Here is a 14469-nt window from a genome sequence, read left to right on the forward strand (position 1 = left end):
TATATAAGGGCATATTGTTAATGTGTACTAGAAAAAAAAATGGTCCTAAGACAGAGATCTGTGGTACACCATATGACAGTGAGGATGGCACTGAAAGATAGTTCCGTGTAGTGTTAGCGTGTCTGTGTATGACTTTTGTAGCCTGAGACTGATTACTTAAATAGGATTGTGTGTTGGCTTTTTGGTTTTTGTATTCTCCAATCCAGAAGATAAAACCTATGTGAAGATACAACAACAAAACCAATGTTTTTCTAGCAGAGTTCATTATTGTCTTAACTTTACGTGTTGCACTGTGTAGTTCATTCCTAAAAACGTTGTTAGCTCCAGCAGTGATCAGAATATAGTGATCTTCAGTTATTATGTTTTTTATAGTTTGATACATAGGTGCTCCTGGTTTGAAAAAAACTATTAGCTTCCACGTTATGATAATAACGTAACATTTCTGCAATGCAGTGACCAGAGCTATCATACTACATATTTAAACAAATAATATTATGAAATGATAGGTTGCTGCTCACCATAAAGATGACATGTTAAATTGTCAACAGGCACAATGAAAAGATCATTACACGTTGAGATTTTCCCAAAGCTATCTTCAGCAAAGAAGACACACACAAATTCACACAAAGAGACACACCTCACACATATGACTGCTGTCTGTGGCTGCTCCGGTCAGAATGCAAATGTTGTGTTGAGCAAAAGCAGCAATTTAGAGTGGGGCGGCGAAGGTGGAGGAATAGCAGGGTAGGGGTGGAGGGGGAGAAGAATGCTGGTGGAGTGTGCAGGGACTAGATGGCAGCCAGACAAGGTGGTTCCAGGCGCAGTGTTGGGAGGCAGTGGGAGAGGTAGGTGAGCTGGAGGGGAGGAGTGGGGGTGGAGGGAGGGAAGGGGAAATGGGAACAGAACAGAGAAAGGGAAAAGACCAGTGGGTACATTGGCAGAGAGCAGCACAGACTGAGTGTGATGGGGTGCAAATTGTCAGGAGGTGACAGGACAGAGATGATGGAAACTTTTGGGCAGGGGGTGTGGGGTGTGGGGATGGTAGGTTACCACAGGTTGAGGCTGGGATAATTTCAGAAGCAGAGAATGTGCTGTAAGGTTAACTTCCATTTGCACAGTTTGGAATAGCTGGTGGTGGAGGGAAGATTCCAGATGGCTCGGGTTGTAAAGCAGTCATTGAAGTCGAGCACATTGTGTTCAGCTGCCTGTTGTGCCACAGGGTGGTCCACTTTGCTCTAGGCCACAGTTAGGTGGTGGCTGTTTGTCCTGGTGGACAGGTGCTTGGTAGTCAACTGTAACTATTTTTGCAGTGAGTAGAAATATAAGAAGCATTGAAGAGAAATGAGCCGTAGTCTGGAATGTGCAAACCAGTGATGGGGTAATACCATGGCATGTGTAACGAGATGTGGTCTGAACAGAGTGTGAAAGTTCACAGCCAATTGCTAGAGGGCACATGTGCACGAAGCATGTCGAATGGCCCACTGTCTTGCTCATCTGCAATGCTATGCTCTGGAAGAGAATGTGTTCCTGGCAAGAGTGGTGGCTGGGGATGAGTCACGGTGTCATCACTTCGAACCAGAATCAAAATGACAGTTTCCAGTGGAAGCATCCAGAGTCACCACCACCAAAAGAAGCCAAGGTCAACCTCACAAATGCAGGAAAGATTATGCTGATGCTCTTCTTTGACCAAGATAGCCCCCTTCTGATCCACTTCCTGCAGCACGGGACAACAGTGAATGCCCAGTGTTATTCACAAACCTTGACCATCCTTTGCCAGGTGATCAAATCAAAACGACCAGGCAATCTCACCTGTGGTGTCATCCTGCTCCATGACAATGCAAAGATGGGAGGTTCTCAGCCACCCTCTGTACAGTCCAGACCTTTCTCCCTGTGATTACTCCATTTTTGCTCCGTTTAAAAAGTCTGTGAGGGGCAAATGATTCACCTTGGAGTACGACGTCCAGCAGTACGTGTGGAACTGGTTAAAATCACAGCCCCAAGAATTTTATGAGACAGCCATTCACCATTGCCTTGTGTCACAATAGGACAAGTGTCTCAACAGCCAGGGTCAATACTTCTAACATGTATTTTTTTTTGGTCATCAGTCTACTGACTGGTTTGATGCGGCCCACCACGAATTCCTTCATCTCAGAGTAGCACTTGCAACCTACGTCCTCAATTATTTGCTTGACATATTCCAACCTCTGTCTTCCTCTACAGTTTTTGCACTCTACAGCTCCCTCTAGTACCATGAAAGTCATTCCCTCATGTCTTAGCAGATGTCCTATCATCCTGTCCCTTCTCCTTATCAGTGTTTTCCACATATTCCTTTCCTCTCTGATTCTGTGTAGAACCTCCTCATTCCTTACCTTATCAGTCCACCTAATTTTCAACATTCGTCTATAGCACCACATCTCAAATGCTTCGATTCTCTTCTGTTCCGGTTTTCCCACAGTCCATGTTTCACTACCATACAATGCAGTGCTCCAGACGTACATCCTCAGAAATTTCTTCCTCAAATTAAGGCTGGTATTTGATATTAGTAGACTTCTCTTGTCCAGAAATGCCTTTTTTGCCATAGCGAGTCTGCTTTTGATGTCCTCCTTGCTCCGTCCGTCATTGGTTCTTTTACTGCCTAGGTAGCAGAATTCCTTAACTTCATTGACTTCGTGACCATCAATCCTGATGTTAAGTTTCTCGCTGTTCTCGTTTCTACTACTTCTCATTACCTTCGTCTTTCTCCGATTTACTCTCAAACCATACTGTGTACTCATTAGACTGTTCATTCCGTTCAGCAGATCATTTAATTCTTTTTCACTTTCACTCAGGATAGCAATGTCATCAGCAAATCATATCATTGATATCCTTTCACCTTGTATTTTAATTCCACTTCTGAACCTTTCTTATATTTCCATCATTGCTTGCTTGGTGTACAGATTGAAGAGTAAGGGCGAAAGACTACAGCCTTGTCTTACACCCTTCTTAATACGAGCACTTCATTCTTGATCGTCCACTCTTATTATTCCCTCGTGGTTGTTGTACATATTGTATATGACCCATCTCTCCCTATAGCTTACCCGTACTTTTTTCAGAATCTCGGACAGCTTGCACCATTTATTGTCGAACGCTTTTTCCAGGTCGACAAATCCTATGAAAGTGTCTTGATTTTTCTTTAGCCTTGCTTCCATTATTAGCCATAACGTCAGAATTGTCTCTGTCATCCCTTTACTTTTACTAAAGCCAAACTGATCGTCATCTAGCGCATTCTCAATTTTCTTTTCCATTCTTCTGTATATTATTCTTGTAAGCAGCTTCGATGCATGAGCTGTAAAGCTGATTGTGCGATAATTCTCGCACTTTTCAGCTCTTGCCGTCTTCGGAATTGTGTGGATGATGCTTTTCTGAAAGTCAGATGGTATGTCACCAGACTCATATATTCTACACACCAACGTGAATAGTCATTTTGTTGCCACTTCCCCCAATGATTTTAGAAATTCTGATGGAATGTTATCTATCCCTTCTGCCTTATTTGACCGTAAGTCCTCCAAAGCTCTTTTAAATTCCGATTCTAATACTGGATCCTCTATCGCTTCTAAATCGACTCCTGTTTCTTCTTCTATCACATCAGACAAATCTTCACCCTCATAGAGGCTTTCAATGTATTCTTTCCACCTATCTGCTCTCTCCTCTGCATTTAACAATGGAATTCCCGTTGCACTCTTAATGTTACCACCGTTGCTTTTAATGTCACCAAAGGTTGTTTTGACTTTCCTGTATGCTGAGTCTGTCCTTCCAACAATCATATCTTTTTCGATGTCTTCACATTTTTCCTGCAGCCATTTCATCTTATCTTCCCTGCACTTCCTAATTATTTCATTCCTCAGCGACTTGTATTTCTGTATTCCTGATTTTCCCAGAACATGTTTGTACTTCCTCCTTTCATCAATCAACTGAAGTATTTCTTCTGTTACCCATGGTTTCTACGCAGCTACCTTCTTTGTACCTATGTTTTCCTTCCCAACTTCTGTGATGGCCCTTTTTAGAGATGTCCATTCCTCTTCAACTGTACTGCCTACTGCGCTATTCCTTATTGCTGTATCTATAGCGTTAGAGAACTTTAAACGTATCTCATCATTCCTTAGTACTTCTGTATCCCACTTCTTTGCGTATTGATTCTTCCTGACTAATGTCTTGAACTTCAGCCTACTCTTCATCACTACTATATTGTGATCTGAGTCTATATCTGCTCCTGGGTACACCTTACAATCCAGTATCTGATTTCGGAATCTCTGTCTGACCATAATGTAATCTAATTGAAATCTTCCCATATCTTCTGGCCTTTTCCAAGTATACCTCCTCCTCTTGTGATTCTTGAACAAGGTATTCGCTATTACTAGCTGAAACTTGGTACAGAACTCAATTAGTCTTTCTCCTCTTTCATTCCTTGTCCCAAGCCCATATTCTCCTGTAACCTTTTCTTCTACTCCTTCCTCTACAACTGCATTCCAGTCGCCCATGACTATTAGATTTTCGTCCCCCTTTACATACTGAATTACCCTTTGAATATCCTCATACACTTTCTTTATCTGTTCATCTTCAGCTTGCGACATCGGCATGTATACCTGAACTATCGTTGTCGATGTTGGTCTGCTGTCGATTCTGATTAGAACAACCCAGTCCCTGAACTGTTCACAGTAACACACTCTCTGCCCTACCTTCCTATTCATAACGAATCCTACACCTGTTATACCATTTTCTGCTGCTGTTGATATTATCCGATACTCATCTGACCAGAAATCCTTGTCTTCCTTCCACTTCACTTCACTGACCCCTTCTATATCTACACTCCTAGAAATGGAAAAAAGAACACATTGACACCGGTGTGTCAGACCCACCATACTTGCTCCGGACACTGCGAGAGGGCTGTACAAGCAATGATCACACGCACGGCACAGCGGACACACCAGGAACCGCGGTGTTGGCCGTCGAATGGCGCTAGCTGTGCAGCATTTGTGCACCGCCGCCGTCAGTGTCAGCCAGTTTGCCGTGGCATACGGAGCTCCATTGTAGTCTTTAACACTGGTAGCATGCCGCGACAGCGTGGACGTGAACCGTATGTGCAGTTGACGGACTTTGAGCGAGGGCGTATAGTGGGCATGCGGGAGGCCGGGTGGACGTACCGCCGAATTGCTCAACACGTGGGGCGTGAGGTCTCCACAGTACATCGATGTTGTCGGTGGAAGGTGCACGTGCCCGTCGACCTGGGACCGGACCGCAGCGACGCACGGATGCACGCCAAGACCGTAGGATCCTACGCAGTGCCGTAGGGGACCGCACCGCCACTTCCCAGCAAATTAGGGACACTGTTGCTCCTGGGGTATCGGCGAGGACCATTCGCAACCGTCTCCATGAAGCTGGGCTACGGTCCCGCACACCGTTAGGCCGTCTTCCGCTCACGCCCCAACATCGTGCAGCCCGCCTCCAGTGGTGTCGCGACAGGCGTGAATGGAGGGACGAATGGAGACGTGTCGTCTTCAGCGATGAGAGTCGCTTCTGCCTTGGTGCCAATGATGGTCGTATGCGTGTTTGGAGCCGTGCAGGTGAGCGCCACAATCAGGACTGCATACGACCGAGGCACACAGGGCCAACACCCGGCATCATGGTGTGGGGAGCTATCTCCTACACTGGCCGTACACCACTGGTGATCGTCGAGGGGACATTGAATAGTGCACGGTACATCCAAACCGTCATCGAACCCATCGTTCTACCATTCCTAGACCGGCAAGGGAACTTGCTGTTCCAACAGGACAATGCACGTCCGCATGTATCTCGTGCCACCCAACGTGCTCTAGAAGGTGTAAGTCAGCTACCCTGGCCAGCAAGATCTCCGGATCTGTCCCCCATTGAGCATGTTTGGGACTGGATCAAGCGTCGTCTCACGCGGTCTGCATGTCCAGCACGAACGCTGGTCCAACTGAGGCGCCAGGTGGAAATGGCATGGCAAGCCATTCCACAGGACTACATCCAGCATCTCTATTATCGTCTCCATGGGAGAATAGCAGCCTGCATTGCTGCGAAAGGTGGATATACACTGTACTAGTGCCGACATTGTGCATGCTCTGTTGCCTGTGTCTATGTGCCTGTGGTTCTGTCATTGTGATCATGTGATGTATCTGACCCCAGGAATGTCCCCTTCTTGGGACAATGAATTCACGGTGTTCTTATTTCAATTTCCAGGAGTGTAGATTGAGCCTTTGCATTTCCCTTTTCAGATTTTCTAGTTTCCCTACCACGTTCAAGCTTCTGACATTCCACGCCCCGACTTGTAGAACGTTATCCTTTCGTAGATTATTCAATCTTTTTCTCATGGTAACCTCCCCCTTGGCAGTCCCCTCCCGGAGATCCGAATGGGAGACTATTCCGGAATCTTTTGCCAATGAAGAGATCATCATGACACTTCTTCAATTACAGGCCGCATGTCCTGTGGATACACTTTACGTGTCTTTAATGCAGTGGTTTCCATTGCCTTCTGCATCCTCATGTCGTTGATCATTGCTGATTCTTCCGCCTTTAGGGGCAATTTCCCACCCCTAGGACAAGAGAGTGCCCTGAACCTCTATCGCTCCTCCGTCCTCTTTGACAAGGCCGTTGGCAGAATAAGGCTGACTTCTTATGCCGGAAGTCTTTGGCCGCCAATGCTGATTATTTATCAAAATTTAGGCAGTGGCGGGGGTCGAACCCAGGACTGAAGACATTTTGATTATGAATCAGACACGCTACCCCTAGACCACGGGTCACATTATAGAGGTATATGTTTCTGTAATTATGCCTCCAGCTCGTTTCTTTTGGAATGTCCCTTATATATCCCTCCCAGAATACTTATTTAATTTTGTAATACAACCTATATCAGGTAGAGGGCGCTAGTGATGATGTAACTGAAATGCCTAGCATCACAGATTCAGCAGTTTAAAACTGGATGCTAATAGTCATTAATTAAAAATGGTTTCATGTTGTCAAAGTACATGTCTTCAGTGAAGTATAAGATATAATACAGTACCGGAATGTTCTAAACTTCTGCAAACATGACCTGGAGGCAGTACAAGGCACTAGTGAGGAGATAACACAGGTGTCCAGTGTCAAAGATTGAGCAATTTGAAATAGGATATTTGTAGTCATTAATTAGAATTGTTTTACAAGCTAAAGTGTTTGGTGAACAGTATAAAATATAGTGCAATACGTAGTATCAAAATGTAAACTTAAAATTAGAATAAAACATTTGAGAGTGATAAACAGTATTGTTATAGAAAACCTTTTAGCAAGAAAAAGTAAATAAAAGATGATATGTGAAAACTGATTAAATGAAATAATAACCATTTAATAAAAGGTCTTGATCATTGATAACTAGCCAGCACCACTTCACAGCCCCTCTGTGGAATGTTTCATTTTTATGTGGCAGTGCTCACAGATAGACCCACTGTCCATGCCACTGGTGTCTAGTGCTTGTGTTGAGCTACTGTGACCTGTGACACTTTTCGCACTAGTGAGTTCCTACACATACAATAGCTTACTTAGTGACCATCACTTAACAAAACAAAACTTTCGATATGTGAATGCAGTTGAGGGTAACAGCCAGTGGCAAAAATAAAAGTGCATTTATTGCATATTTGGATAAGAAAAAGCGTTTGGCAGAAAATATACAGGATAATTTAGAACTGTTGCATATAGCACCAAAAGGACAAGTGTTACACATTAGAGAGGAAATGGAGATTTACATACATAAAATGGCAAATGCAGTTATTGGTTAATGAACAGAGTGAATTTAACTGGAATGCCCATTTTGATGTATTCAGGAACTAACTAGTCTGAACTGTGTCACATGCCACAGTAGCTCACCATGAGCAGTGGACACCACTGGCATAGACAGTGGGCCTATACCTGTGAGCATTTCACAGGAAAACAAAACAAAACATTCCACAGAGGAGCCAAACGGAGGTGCTATCAACCATCGAGGCTTTTGATGAAATACTTACTGTTTTATTTAATCACTTTTCACACAAAATACTGTTTTGTTTACTTTTTCATGCTAAAAGGTATTTAATCAGTAGATTATTTGACACCTTTTGTTTGATCCAGCAGCCGTATAACTAATTGCTCCAAGGTTTCAGTGATGTTAGCCACATTTGGACCTTGAAATGAAGCAATGGTAACATGTGAAAACTGGGGCCGGACATGGACTTGAACCTGGGTTTCCCACTTTACATGAGTGTTCACCTTAACTGTCTTGCCTATCAGAGCACATTTCCCATCCAATCTAAATGCCCGGCCTATTATTAACTACTGATGTAGCATCACCTACCTGGAACCCCTAACTCTCAGTCCTGATTCTCATAAGAGACTGTGAATGATGTGAATTCCCACTGAAAGAAAGGATCACTGGTCATTATCACATCGTATATATAGGCTGTCAATAATTAAAGTTCCGGTTTTATAATAACTGTAGAAACAGAACATCTGCTCAGAATGATATAAGATATGACCAGCATATTATTGACACAAGGGAAACATCATGTGAGTACAGTTCCGGCGATACCGCTAGCAAATAAATTCACAGCACTAGACGAAGACTGTGATACGACAACGAACAATGACGAACAAAAATGAGTGACGGAACTTCCATTCGAGTGCACAGTCAAGAAAACATCTAATACGAAAAATAAACCAGTGAACATCAAACGACGAGTTGTTGTACTTGGTGATAGCCACACCAAGAAAATTACCGAAAAAATAAACGAATACAGTATGTTATTCACGGCAACAGGTATGACGAAACCCAGTGCACCTTTGACTGAGATAATTAAGAGCAGCAACTAACTTCATGAGCTATCTACGAATGATGCCGTCATAATCATGGGTGGAAGTAATGATGTATACAGAAATGAGAGTAAACATGCGACCAGTGTTTAAAAACTACATTACTTGATCTGAAAGTTCCGAACATCATAGTTACTAGCTTGCCTCACAGATACGACCTGCAAGACAATTCCATCGTAAATCTGGAGCTTGCAAAAGTAAACAGACAGTTCTACAAAATATGCAAGTCCCAACAAGAAGTAACATTTTTTGATCTTCCAGATGCTAGAGATTTGTTTACGAAACATGGACTACATTATAATAACACTGGCAAGTCATATGTTGGCAAAATGCTAGCGAAATTAATACAAAAAGATGACGACGTTGCAAGAAAACCAATTGCTGTGCAACCAGTTTCGACCAAGGAAATGGATAAACGGGAAAACAATTTCAAAATCGCAGCCACAGCACCAGCTCAAACAGGAACATCACGTTCAGAAGATGAGACGGTGCCAGAACCAGCCTCAGAACGTATATAACTGTACCTACTCATCATCCAGATGCTCACACACAGGGAAACTGATGAAGGGGGCCAGTTCTATCCGAATTTGGCCCAATACAACGAATCCAGAACAAGTAGTCAACACTCAGGTGGACGTTCCGTTACTTTATAGTCAAATTAGTTTTAAAGACCCTCTACCTAATAATATATGCAGTAGTAATTTCGTTATGCACTTAAACGTCAGAGGTCTGTCTGAAGGAATGATCAAGAAGCTTTATGATAAAGAAATTTTGCTAGAAAGTGTGAAACAATCTGTGAAAGTAATATGCCTTAATGAACATTGGCTAAAATCTGAAAATATCAGTCTCCTAAATAAACTTACAGGTTATAAACTGGCTACCAGCTTTTATAGGGCCAATGAGTATCGAGGCTCTTGCATACTAGTTCATTCCACGGTAGACTATGATATCAGACAGTATTTTAGCCATCTGAATGAAGAAGGTACATTTGAAAGTTGTTGTATAGAACTTGAAGAGTATAACATACTAATTATCAGCATATATCGTACCCCTGGGTACCATATAAGCTCTGTATTTTTAGATAAGTTTGATACATTGCTACATAAATTAAAATGTGAGAAACTGTACAAGAAAGTGGTTATATGTGCTGACTTCAACATAGATGTAAGGACTGATGACAAATTTTCTTCACACTTAAAGAACCTGGTAGCCACAAATGGGCTAAATCTCAATTTTTATCAGTTTACAAGAATTACAGCAACCTCTGCAACATGTATTGACAATATTGTAAGTAGTTATAATTACTATGTAAAAGAAAAGTTTCTTCTAGATTTAGGAGTATCAGACCATAAAGCACTATAGGTATCACCACCGATGCAAAAATTCAGTCTGCACAACAAAAATATGTAGGAATTTCAGTCAAGAAAATGTGGAAGTATTTTGCAAAAAACTAAGCCAAACCAAGTGGACAGTCAGCAAACACACTTCCGCAAGTGACAATTACAATAACTTTTTAACTGAATTCTTGGGACCAGGTCCCAAAAAAGTAGAGGCTGGGTAACAAAAGGAATTAGTGTGTCTAGTGCTACTAAGAGGAAACTGCATATGGAGGCAAAAGTAAATTGAAGCCCTCAATTTCTTAAGTATGTAAGCACATACAAAAAACATTTGACAAAATAGTTAAACTAGCAAAACATACTGCAAATAACAACTTCATTTCAAATGCAAAAAACAAATCAAAAGCTGTTTGGTCTGTTATAAGAAGTGAAGTTGGTAGTGAGGCAGAGAGAAAATACCCTTCTAAAATAGTGATAAATGGTAGAGCTGTCACAGAACCCAGTGCCATTTCTGAATCATTCAATGACTTTTTCATAAACTGTAACAAATTTGGTGACTGTTCACCACGAAAAACAAATCCCAATATGACAGATAGCAATTGCACATGTTTTAAGTTTTCTCATGTTTCCATCTCAGATGTCATCAAAATCATAATGTCCCTAAAAAATTCAAAATCTGCAGGGTGGGATGAGGTCCCCATTGAAATAATAAAAATAGTCCATCACAGTATTGCATATCCACTCTCTTTCATAATCAACCAAACTTTTGATGAGGGATGTTTCCCAGATCGATTAAAATATGCAGAAGTTTGGCCCATACATAAAAAAAGGCAAACAAGATTAATTGGGCAACTATAGGCCAATCTCACTGTTCCCAATTTTCTCATAAATATTTGAAAGAGCTGCATGTGATCAGATCGAAAATCACAATTCATCTAACAGTATTATCTTAGGCAATCAATATGGTTTCAGAAAAGGCCGCAGCACAATCCATGCACTAAATGAATTAGTCACAAAAGTCAGCAGATGTCTTGATGATAGAATGTGTGTGTCAGGCATCTTTTGTGACCTGTCCAAAGCCTTCGACACAGTAAATCATGACCTGATTCTCCAAAAATTGGCACGCTATGGTTTTCAAGGCAAATCTCTTAGTTGGATGTCATCATACTTGGCAAACAGAAAATAAAGAGTACTTATTAACAGCAATGGCAAGAAATTTCTCTCCGGCTGGAAAAACACTCAATTAGGTGTTCCACAAGGTTCAATATTAGGGCCACTGCTTTTTCTATATTATATTATATTAATGATATGCCATGTCAGGTCCAGTCTGATACTATCCTCTATGCAGATGACTCAACAGCTGTAGTCTGTTGTAAAAATGAGGTAGACCTAATTCGTCATATTGAACAAACACTTGGGGAAGGGGAGGCATGGGTCAAAAACAATAACTTGACATTAAATTTTACAAAAACAAAAATTGTTCATTTTACCATAAAACAATCTGCACAGTCTATAAGTGAAATAAGGTGTATGGACAAAAAATTAGAGACTGCAGACTGTGTCAAATTCCTTGGTGTGTTAGTCTATAAAAACCTGTTATGGAGTCACCATGTGGACAACATACTGGGTTGACTGAATAGCCTTGTATATATTATGAATATCTTGTATAGTATTACTGATTTAGCTGTAAGAAAAACTGCATATAATGCGTATTTTGTTTCAGTCATTAGGTATAGTATAATTTTCTGGGGGTCTGTAAAAACAAATTTACTTAGAGCTTTTAGACTACAAAAAAGAATCATCCGAGCAATGGTGAGAGCAAAATCAAAGCAACATTGCAAACCTTTGTTTGTAAAACTGGATCTAATGGGCATTCCAAGCATATACATCTATGAAACTCTCACTTTCACGAAAAGAAACCCACAAATGTTTGAGGGCAACTTCTTCTTGCATCAATATGATACTAGACATAGAACGAGCTACATGTTACCTACCCACCGTTTAAAATCATATGAAAAAACCCCATACTATATGGGCATGAAATTTGTAAATAAAATATGGAAAGATATGGATGACCCAAATGTAAAAGGTACCAAAAGAGACCTGGAAAAATATCTGAAAGATAAATGTTACTATAGTGTAGAAGATTTCATGAATGGCAACAATGCATTATAATTGTAATTAAAATACCTCTTTGAAGATGTTACACCATATATATTATTAGTTTATTGTCTATTTTTAGTATTGTTATATATAGTGTAAAACTGACAAGTCACCTATGTCACAATCTTTGATTGTATAAGGCATGTTATGTGATAATAAAAATTGAATTGGAACCAAAGAAAATATAATGAAAATTTTACCAATAGATGGAACTGTAAGCATCTTAACATAAATGAGATTGGCTACAAGTGATAGATGAATCACAATATGATGGCTGTGCACATTACACAATCCATTCTGTTCATTGTGCATGAATTCCCAAGTCCAGCAGTCAACAGCTGTGGCGGTGTTAGTTAGGTAAGCCCATCCACCACAGCTTGGTCACACATCATTGGATGGGAAAACTGGTTTTTAATCATCCTGAGAATAAGAGCCACATAAAAAGAAAAAATGATGGCAGCTTTTAGTTGTCCTGGGACTAAAAACCTTATAAAAAGCAAAATGACATTGGTTTTTAATTGTCCTGTAGCCAAAATGCACATAAAAAGCAAAATCACACCAGTTTTTAATTGTCGTGAGAATAGTGCAAGACATGTTCAATGTGCTGTCCACTAATTGGCACACTGAACACATCTTTCAAATAATCTCATAGCCAGAAGTCACAAAGTTTAAGATCAGGTGATCTGGACAGCTAAGCTCTAGGGAAATGATGGCTGATAATTCTACCATGCCTGAAATGCCTCTGCAGCAGCTGCTTCATTGGCTGTGCAATGCACGGAGGAATGCCATCTTATATAAAAATGATCCTATCCACACTACTGAAGGCTTGGAATAACATGTGCAAAACACACTCATAGTTTTTATGTTTCAGGCAATAGAACCCACAGAATTTGCTCAAAAATACGACACGTGATTGGAAAGTTTTAAGAATGGGCTTGTAATTGTACAATGGCAGTACTTACATGCTACTGTGATGCATCTCCTTCAAAATAGTCCCATTCTGACTGAATGTATCGATTGAAATGGTGTTTCCACTTTTGGAAATATTCCTGGAAATTTTTTTCCTCAAGTGTGTTGAGGACACTCTCTGTATTTGTCTGGATGTCTTCAACGAGCCAAATCGCTTCCCTTTCAGTGAAAATTTCAGTTTAGGAAACAGGTAGAAGTCTACAGGGGCCAAATCGGGTAAATATGGTGGTTTTGGAAGCACAGGAAATTTGAATTTGGTCAAAAAATTCAACGATGGAGGAGGCACAATGAGCCGGGCATTGTCTGGTGTAGTACCCAACTCCTGTCTTTCCACAGTGCAGGCGTTTTCTTCCACACCTTTACAGCAAACGCTCAAAGACACATTTGTAGTATTCCTGGTTAATTGTCTGTCCTTGAGGGGTAAATTCACAATGCATAATACCGGCTGAATCGAAAAAAATTACCAACATTGTCTTCACCTTCGACCGACTTTGCTGTGCTTTTTTCGGTCGTGGTGAAACCAGAGTCTTCCACTGCGAAGACTGCACTTCGGTTTCAGGATCATATCCATATATCTACGATTTGCCACCTATAATTACCTTATTTAACAAATCTGGGTCATTTTTAGTCCAATTAATCAGTTCTTGGCACACTTCAAGTCGGTATTTCCTCTGGCCACTTGACAACACTTTTGGAATGAATTTTGCAGACACTCGACGCATGTTCACATCTTCAGTTAAAATTGTCTGAACTGCATAGAAACTTAAATTAAGTTCATCAGCCATCTCCCTAATTGTAAGTCCATGATCAGGGTGCACTAAGTTGCAAATTTTCACAACATTTTCATTCATTTTTGAGGTGGAAGGACGACCGGACCATGGTTCATCTTCAAATGATTTGCAGCCATTTTTAAATCTGTTAAAACAGGCAAAAACATGTGACTGGCTCATACAATCATCTCCAAAAGCTGTTTTTAATAGTTTGTAAGTCTCAGAAGCTGATTTCCCAGTTTTACAGCAAAATTTCGCACAAACTCGTTGCTCCATTTTTACATCCATTTTCACGCAGACAGAATCTGGCATCAAGCCCTAACAGACCCGCACTCAACCAGCTGCCACAACGAACTGAA

Source organism: Schistocerca piceifrons, chromosome 9 (assembly GCF_021461385.2).
Source record: "Schistocerca piceifrons isolate TAMUIC-IGC-003096 chromosome 9, iqSchPice1.1, whole genome shotgun sequence".
In the NCBI taxonomy this organism is placed as follows: domain Eukaryota; kingdom Metazoa; phylum Arthropoda; class Insecta; order Orthoptera; family Acrididae; genus Schistocerca; species Schistocerca piceifrons.